The sequence below is a fragment of the Panthera uncia genome, chromosome B4 (assembly GCF_023721935.1).
Source record: "Panthera uncia isolate 11264 chromosome B4, Puncia_PCG_1.0, whole genome shotgun sequence".
Classification (NCBI taxonomy): Eukaryota; Metazoa; Chordata; class Mammalia; order Carnivora; family Felidae; genus Panthera; species Panthera uncia.
In genome coordinates, this window is record NC_064809.1 from 13,554,349 (window position 1) to 13,562,357 (window position 8,009).

Genomic DNA, 8,009 nt, shown 5'->3' on the forward strand with positions numbered 1-8,009 from the left:
AGGGAGGGAGAGAGGGAGAGAGAGAGAGAGAGGGAGAGGGAGAGGGAGAGGGAGAGGGAGAGGGAGAGGGAGAGGGAGAGGGAGAGAGAGAGAGAGAGAGAGAGAATATTAAGCAGGCTCCACGCCTGCTCAAGTTGACTTGAGGTTCGATCCCACAACTCTGGGATCATGACCTGAGCCAAAATCAAGAGTTGGACCACCAACCAACTGAACCACCCATTTTAGGCTGTCTTAAAAGACTTTTTATGCTGATATAACCTGCAAATAAATTAGTTCTTATTCAACTGATTTATACTTTTCTTTTGACTTTGTGATCATTACCCTGTGTATGATACTTGTTCTGATCCACTTTCAGTGGATCATCCTGAGTTTTGCTAATAGTTGTAACCGTGTTTTTCTTCCCCAAAGGTAGTATGGATCCTACGTTGCTTTTTTGACTGACCTAAGAGGAAAGAGAGAAGCTAGAATCAATGCATTTCTTTGAGTCAAGGCCAACTCCTCATGCAAGTACTTTCATTTCCCTTGGATGAGGACAGTGGTGAGGAGAGAAATGGAACTAAAAATCAGGTCCTTATTTTCCTACCCAGTGAGTTTTGGTCAAGTGTGGGGATAACGACACGGATACTACTGGCTAATGAAAAGACCTTCAAATCTCCGTCAGTATAATGTCTCCTTTTCTCTGAAATGTTTCCTGGTCAGCGCCTGCCATGTCCCTGGTATCTCTGAGCTGATACTGACCCTGAGTGCATTTTCTTTCATCCTGAGTTAGCTGGGAACTTGATCAACTTTCAGCAAAGTAACTGGATGGGAGCCAGGCCAGAATTCTGGCTCGCAAGGAGATGGTGACATCCACATTTCAGAAGTCTCGTGGCGTTGAAAGTGGGCTCCACTGTTCCCGCTGCCCATCCTCCTCCCCTTCGCTCTCCCTTCCCCACCAGGAGAGAGGCCCACACTGCCCCCAGATCTGAGGCCCAGAGGGCCATTTTGGTGGCACGATGACACTGGAATTACTAGTCAACGTTTTTCTCCCTGCTTTTGCAAAGACCTAGTTCTCCCTGAAACTTGTAGATAAAGAAATCCACTTTCAAACCGTAATGATTTAATGACTCTTCCCTTCCAGTAGTTTTCAGTTTCCGAACAAGCGTGTTATGGGAAATATCAGGCCTTCGCCGTTAACGTTTCAAGCCAAAGGCCCAGCCTCAGATTCCTCAGATAAAGAACTGTCAGAGGAACAAGACCGTCTCCTCACGGATCTTGGAGGCACTCTCAAGGATTTTACTGATGACGACTTCTGTAGCCGTGGTTTCCCAAACCGATGGCAGATAAGCCTGCTGTTAGTAATTGCACGTACGTAACTGAGACAAGTGTTTTTTTAAACATATGTAATTATCTACAAAAAAAAATAGATTGGCAGTTCTTTGAGGCAGCTGATACAGGAAGAGAACATTCTAAGAGTTTCATTTCATCTCCCGTGGGGCCACCTGTCACATTTTTATTGGCTCGCAATGGAGCCCAGGCACAGAAATTCTAGCTAGAAAATATTTTTAAGTAAAAATATGCTCTATTCACGCTTTGTACATACAATTCCTGTGCCTAGGCGTCACTGAAAGCCAATCCATCAGTGGTTGAGCAATTATGTTTCATCACTTAACAAATATTGTTGAATAAATTAATGCCAGAGCATTCTCCTCTTCCGCAGAGAGGTCAACAGAAGCGGGTCCCTACATATCAAGCGTGGAGGTTGAACCAGGAGAGAGAAGTGGTTTGCCTTTCTGTGAGGTTTTTTTTTTTTTTTTCCAACGTTTTTTATTTATTTTTGGGACAGAGAGAGACAGAGCATGAACGGGGGAGGGGCAGAGAGAGAGGGAGACACAGAATCGGAAACAGGCTCCAGGCTCTGAGCCATCAGCCCAGAGCCTGACGCGGGGCTCGAACTCACGGACCGCGAGATCGTGACCTGGCTGAAGTCGGACGCTTAACTGACTGCGCCACCCAGGCGCCCCTCTGTGAGTTTTGTTCCAGAGCTCACCTAGCTTCTTCCTAGAGAGTGGAGTTGGAACATTCTGCAAAGCCTTCCCCAATAACCCAAGCCTACGAATGGCTTTCCTGTTCTAACTTCCCCATGGCAGATACTGAGGGGCCAGCATGTGGCCCTTGGTCACCATTACGCATGGTCAGACTTTTCTCCTGTTTTGCCTGGGGGTCGTCCCTTCCGTGTAAGTTCCTAGAAGGCACATGTTTGGCAGACGCGTCTTTTATTTTCTCCACAAAGCCTGGAACTGGGTGTAGGGCCACGGTGGCCAGTGCTTGGGACTAGAAGTTTAAACAGGCTGCTGAGAAACGAGGCAGGGACCTGCCGCACCTCGAGAACGGAGACCATCCCTCCCGTCCCTCCGTTCACCGCCCACCCCCCACCTCGCATCTATCGCAGGGCCCACCACCCGCCTCCTGGGGGCTCCCAGGTGTATCCATCTCTCCATTTCCGCCGGGCCGGCTCCTCCCCGCTGTGATCCCCATGGGGGGAGGCTGTGTGTTGCTGGCTTAGCACAGAGTCAGAATCAAAGAAACCCCAGTGTGAGATCAACCCCCCAAAATGGAAAAGTGATCCTAATCACTGTGCACATTCAAAGAAATAACGTAAGCAGCCGCTGGGTGTTTACAATCAAGCCTTGCATAAATGCAAATTACGCCATCTGTATGTAGACTCCACTTACCGGGATCGAACCCTCCGCCTGCGGCTTTGGGAGTATGGACACTCAGACTGGGGAGCTGTGTCTCACCTGTCGGGGAAGGGAGAAGAGTAATCCAGGTGTTGTGGTGGGGATTAAACGAGGTCGCGCTTCGCTGACAGTTTGGCACGAAACCACAAGCAATTTTTAACCACAACAAAGAGATTCACTACCGAAGGCCCTTGGGAGTTTGTTAGATTAACATTTCCCAAGCAGAGCCCCAGCTGCGGGGTGGCGAGCCTCGGTTCAACAACAGACCGCCAGAGAAATTAAAACGGAGGAGTTTACTACCGAGGGCCCCGGAGGAGCCCCACAGCCCGCCTAGGGGCGCCACGCTGGGGTCAAGGCCAGGTGCAGGCAGAGGGAGCGGCGGGACCGGACGCACAGCGCACGCCTCTGTTGGGCTGTGCGGGTGCAGTACTTCCGCTAAGGCCTGAGTGGTCAACTCAAACAAAAAAGCGGGGTTTGGGTCAGCTTCACCCGGGTCTCACCTGAGGGGTGCACGAGGGAAGGTTCGGGGAGGCAGGAGGGACGCAAGGGCTGGTGGGGGAGTGCTATGGGATCTTACCTTCGCCCGCCACGGCCAGCGCATGCGCTCACGCGCTCACCGGAGGGCTGGCGTCTGTCCAAGGGCCTGCCGACGCCACAGGGTGGATGCCGTCGCAACAACGTTGTAGAGGAGCTTGGCTAAACTCTCCACAGCTCTCCAACCTCCCAAAGCCAAAAACAAAAGATAAATCACTCTCTGGCATAGTTCACCCAGGAAGTATAAAAATCCTCCTTAACGTTCTCACCGGCTCCCCAGTGAATCAAATCGCAATAGCTGTGCACAAGTGTCGGCTACCTCCCTGCAAATCACAGTCGTGCCCCAGACCCGCTCCCGCTCCTTCCCACTTCTCAGTCTCCCCTGCCCGCTCTCAGCCTTTTCCAAAGTGCACACTATCAGGCTGATAAGGCGCCTCCCAGGCCTCCCCCTCCCCCTCCCCTACAAACAAGGCGTCAGCTTGGTGGCCAAATGGAAATCTGGCACGGGGGGGGGGGGAGATGGCCACCTGCCGCCACTCCCCGGAGCTGCCCCCATCCTTCGCTTGGACTAGTGTGCTGTTCCCTCCTCTCTGCCACCCTCATTATGCATACGTCAGGCTGGGTGATAGTGCCCCTTGGCTCTCGGATGTTCTTTTTCATTCTTTTTTATCTACGTTTCAGTTTGGATCATTTTCCTCCTCCTCCCCCTCCTTCTACTCCATGTTTTGAGAGTGAGAGTGCATGAGGGGGAGAGAGATGGGGGGAGAAAGAAAGAGAGGGAGAGGGGAAGAGACAGAGAGAGAGAGAGAGAGAGAGAGAGAGAGAGAGAGAGAGAATCCCAAGCAGGCTCCACACTCGGTGCAGAGCCAGACACAGCACTGCATTTCATAAACCCTGAGATCATGACCTGAGCAGAAATGCTAAACTGCCTCAGCTATCCAGGTGCCCCTGGATCATTTCTATTGACCACCTTCAGGTTCACAGAATACTTCCTCAGCTGTGCCCAGTCTACTGATGAGCCTATTAAGGGGATTCCTCATTGTCGCTGCTGCTTATTTCTAGAATTTCCGTTTGACTCTCATCGTCTTGACTCTAGTGATCTTCCCCACTTCTTCACATGTGTTGTCCACCTTTTCCATTAAATCCTTTGACACCTCAATCATAGGTTTAAAGTCACTCTCTGATAGTTCCAACATTGGGTCTCATCTGAGTCTGATGTTGTTATTGCTTTGCCTCTTGACAATGCTTTCTTCTAGGTCTGATAATATTTTTATCAATTATATTATCAAAGGTTTTTTTTAATGTTTATTTTTGAGAGAGAGAGAGAGAGAGAAACATGCAGGGGAAGGGCACAGAGAGAGCAGGCAGAGGATCTGAAGCAGGCTCTGTGCTGACAGCAGTGAGCCTGAAGCGGGGCTCGAACTCACAAAATGCTGAATGATGACCTGAGGGAAGTCAGACACGTAACTGACTGAGCCACCCAGGTGCCCTGGTCTGATCATTTTTTGCTGAAAGCCAGGTATCATGCATAAAACAGAAGTAGAAGGAAATAGTTTTATACCTGGATCTGTGTACATGTCTTCTATCGGGCACTGTGGAGAGCTGAGTCCGTCTAGACTGGAGACGGCTGTTACTATGGGCACTGCAGGACAACACCAGCCTCCAAATTCCCTGGTGTTGTGTGGGCCGAGTGTGGAGCCCAGGTTGCTGGAGAATTTTTTCACTATTTTAGTCTTGCCAGGGCCTCGTAGAACAGGCCTCAGGTGCTCCCCATGGGCAGGCAGCTGTTGCTGGTTACCCGTTGTGCTGTGTTAGCCTCTGGGGCAACATGGGGGGTTCTTGGATGTCCCAGACAGGCGTGAACTTTGATCTGAGGCAGATCCTCTGTGCCCGGTCCTTGTGGGTGGGCCTTTCTCAGCACTCCTGCCCCTTCTCCTCGTGTCTGTGGTTGGTCTTGGGAGGAAGTTCCCGGCCCCTTCCCAGAAGGAGTGTTGGTATCCATGTAGGCCCAAGCCCTTCCTCCCCTCCTTCCTCGAGGGTAGAGGGTTCATGCTTCTGCCCCTGCAGCCGAGCGTCCGTGCCTGTGCCCAGGGCCAAAGCTTTGGCTGCCTCTCCTCCAGCAGTTTGAGGCTTTGGCTCCTGGGAGAGAAAGGCCTGGGCAGAGGCAGCACCCATCTCAAGGCCACAGCCAATTCCCTGCTGCCGGCCTGCCCCACAGGTGGGGCTTCTTCTGGCCCCCTGCCTTGCTCCCATCTCTCTCCTGAACCCCTACTGGAGGCCTGTTGAAAAGAGCCCACAAGTCGGTGTGAGTCCCATCTGACACATGGTCCCTCACCGGATGGCCAGCGCTTTGTTAACATTTTAGCTGATTTCTTCTGGAATGCACGGCACACACCCCTTCCTCCTGTGCTGTGCCCACGTGAGCCACACGTCCCACCTCTCCCTAGAGGGGCCTGCCTCTCCTCGGAATTTGCTTTCTACTTTGCCTTGCAAAACTCAGCTAAGTTCAAGAAAAGTTATGATTTTGTAGTTTACAAACTACATTTTTCCTCATTGTTAGGGACCCAGTGGCATTCCTCATTTCCTCCATCCCAGGAGGAAGCAGAAAGTAAGAGCTGGCTGGACTGGCCCCATCTTAGATGCTCTGTCCCCCTGCAACCCACTCCTCACACTACCCAGAGGGATAAAAGACAAGTCTGGTCGTGACACATCTTGCCTTCAATCCTTTCGGTGGCTTCCTGTCACTTTTAGGATGACCAAAATCACTTAGGAGGCCTAGACTTGGCCCCTGCCTACCCCCTCTCCCTTAATCTGTCCCCATCCCTGCTTTGCTCTCTGAATGACGGGCCGACAGTCTGTGCTCATTCTATTCCCTCTACCCCTGCTGCCTCTCTCCCTCGGCCAACCCTTTCCCTACCCATCCAGACCTCAGAACCAGCTCCATTTCCCCAGGGAGCCCTCGCTTGGCGCTTTCCCAACCCCAGCTGTCTTGCTCACAGATCACCCTGAACCCGGCAGCACTTAACGCCTCTCTCTAGTCGCCTCCCAGCCAGTGTCTAAGCCACTGAAGTAATCAGACTGTTTACGGTGAACACAGCACCCAACACCCAGCTTCATAAATGCTGTTGTTGTGCCAGCTGAGAACAGGTGGAGACCACTCAGGAGCCCTGCTTTCCTGAACCTGCTTTTGCTCTGTACATGGCAACCGTCTGGAGAGCTGGGAAATAGGTTGATGTTTCTGGGGATGACAGTTAAAGATACTGGTTGGTACTGGCCTCCTTGAACTGGGTGCCTGCCTGTCTTCGTGCTGCCTGCCACCTGCATTGTTCTAGAAGTCAGATGACCTTGGAAAATGGCCGGGCCCACAGTGAGTCTCAGGCAGGTACTGACAGGTGCAAGTGTAGGTAGCACTGGGAAACATGCTTGTATTGCTGGAAAGCGAAGACGCACCGCACTTCATGACATTAACAGGGAAAGGTTCCGAGACGTCGATGATGAAAAGTTACTAACCAGCTCTTAAGATTTGCTGCTTTGATCCACCATCCGAAGCTGTTCCTTCCTGTGATTTAACACGTTTTATTGGATCTGAAGATATAGCCAAGGATATAGAAGGTGAAATTGTTTTGATAGTTTGCTGTATTTCCAGGGATTTGTTTGGTGATTTTCAACTAATATCAACCAGCAGTTCCTGCGATAAGTAGAAAATTGGCCGAGGCTTTATTTAGTGTAAACGGAGATAATGCTGATAATAGCACTGTATACCGATAGGTCTTAGAGAAATTAAAAACGCAGGACTTACAGAACATGAGACCTTAGACGTAACTGTATCGTCGGTGTCAACTTTAGAAAGGCAGCGTCTGGAAGTAAATCTTTTGTTGGCGGTGGTAGGCATCGGTTGTTGTTAAACGTAATTTTGTTCATTTTTGGCCTGGGAAGATGTAACTGATGCCAGTGTTGATACTCATGTCCTTCCGGGAAATCACTGTTATCTTTATGGAAACTTCCAAGGAGAAGAACTTCCTCAAGAACTACATAACCAAGTGTCTACAGCTATCGATACTTGCCTATTTTTAGATATTTTCCCTTTCAGTCTGAAGGTAGCCCCAAGTGATTGTATGATACTCTTCAATTTTTCAGAAGTAGTTTGTTAGTTTTTTTTTAATGTTTATTTTTGAGAGCACGCTAGTGGGAGAGGGGCAGAGAGGGGGGGAGCCTGCGGATTCGAGGCAGGCAGGCTCTGGGCTGCCAGCAGTGAGCCAGGTGCGAGGCTCGAACTCATGCACCACCGCCTTATCACGACCTGAGCTGAAGTCAGAGGCTGGATCCACTGAGCCGCTCAGGTGCCCCGTGGAGAAGTAGTTGGTTAGCTTTATTCAGAGGTTGGAAAATTACGCATTTGCTACTATCAGGGGTGATGTATTATACAGAAATGTATTTCTTCACAGAGCAAGTTTCTGCATCTGGAGACAAAAGACAAATGGGTAGAGAATATTTCTGGCAGGGCCCTTTATCTTCACATGGGAATCTCATTTGAGACTCATCTGTGGGAGGCGTCTCGTCTGTCAGCAAAATTTCTGCTTGGTGAATCATCCATTTTTTCCCTTCAATTATCTTAACAGTGGAAATGATAGGGGGGGGGAATGCTAGAAAATACATGGTTTCATCAACACGCTTGGTTCAAAGCTTGATCCATAGCTTGAAATATGGGGTCCTCCCTTTCAGTGAGAACATGTAACCTCTTGCTGTTTTTTAAAA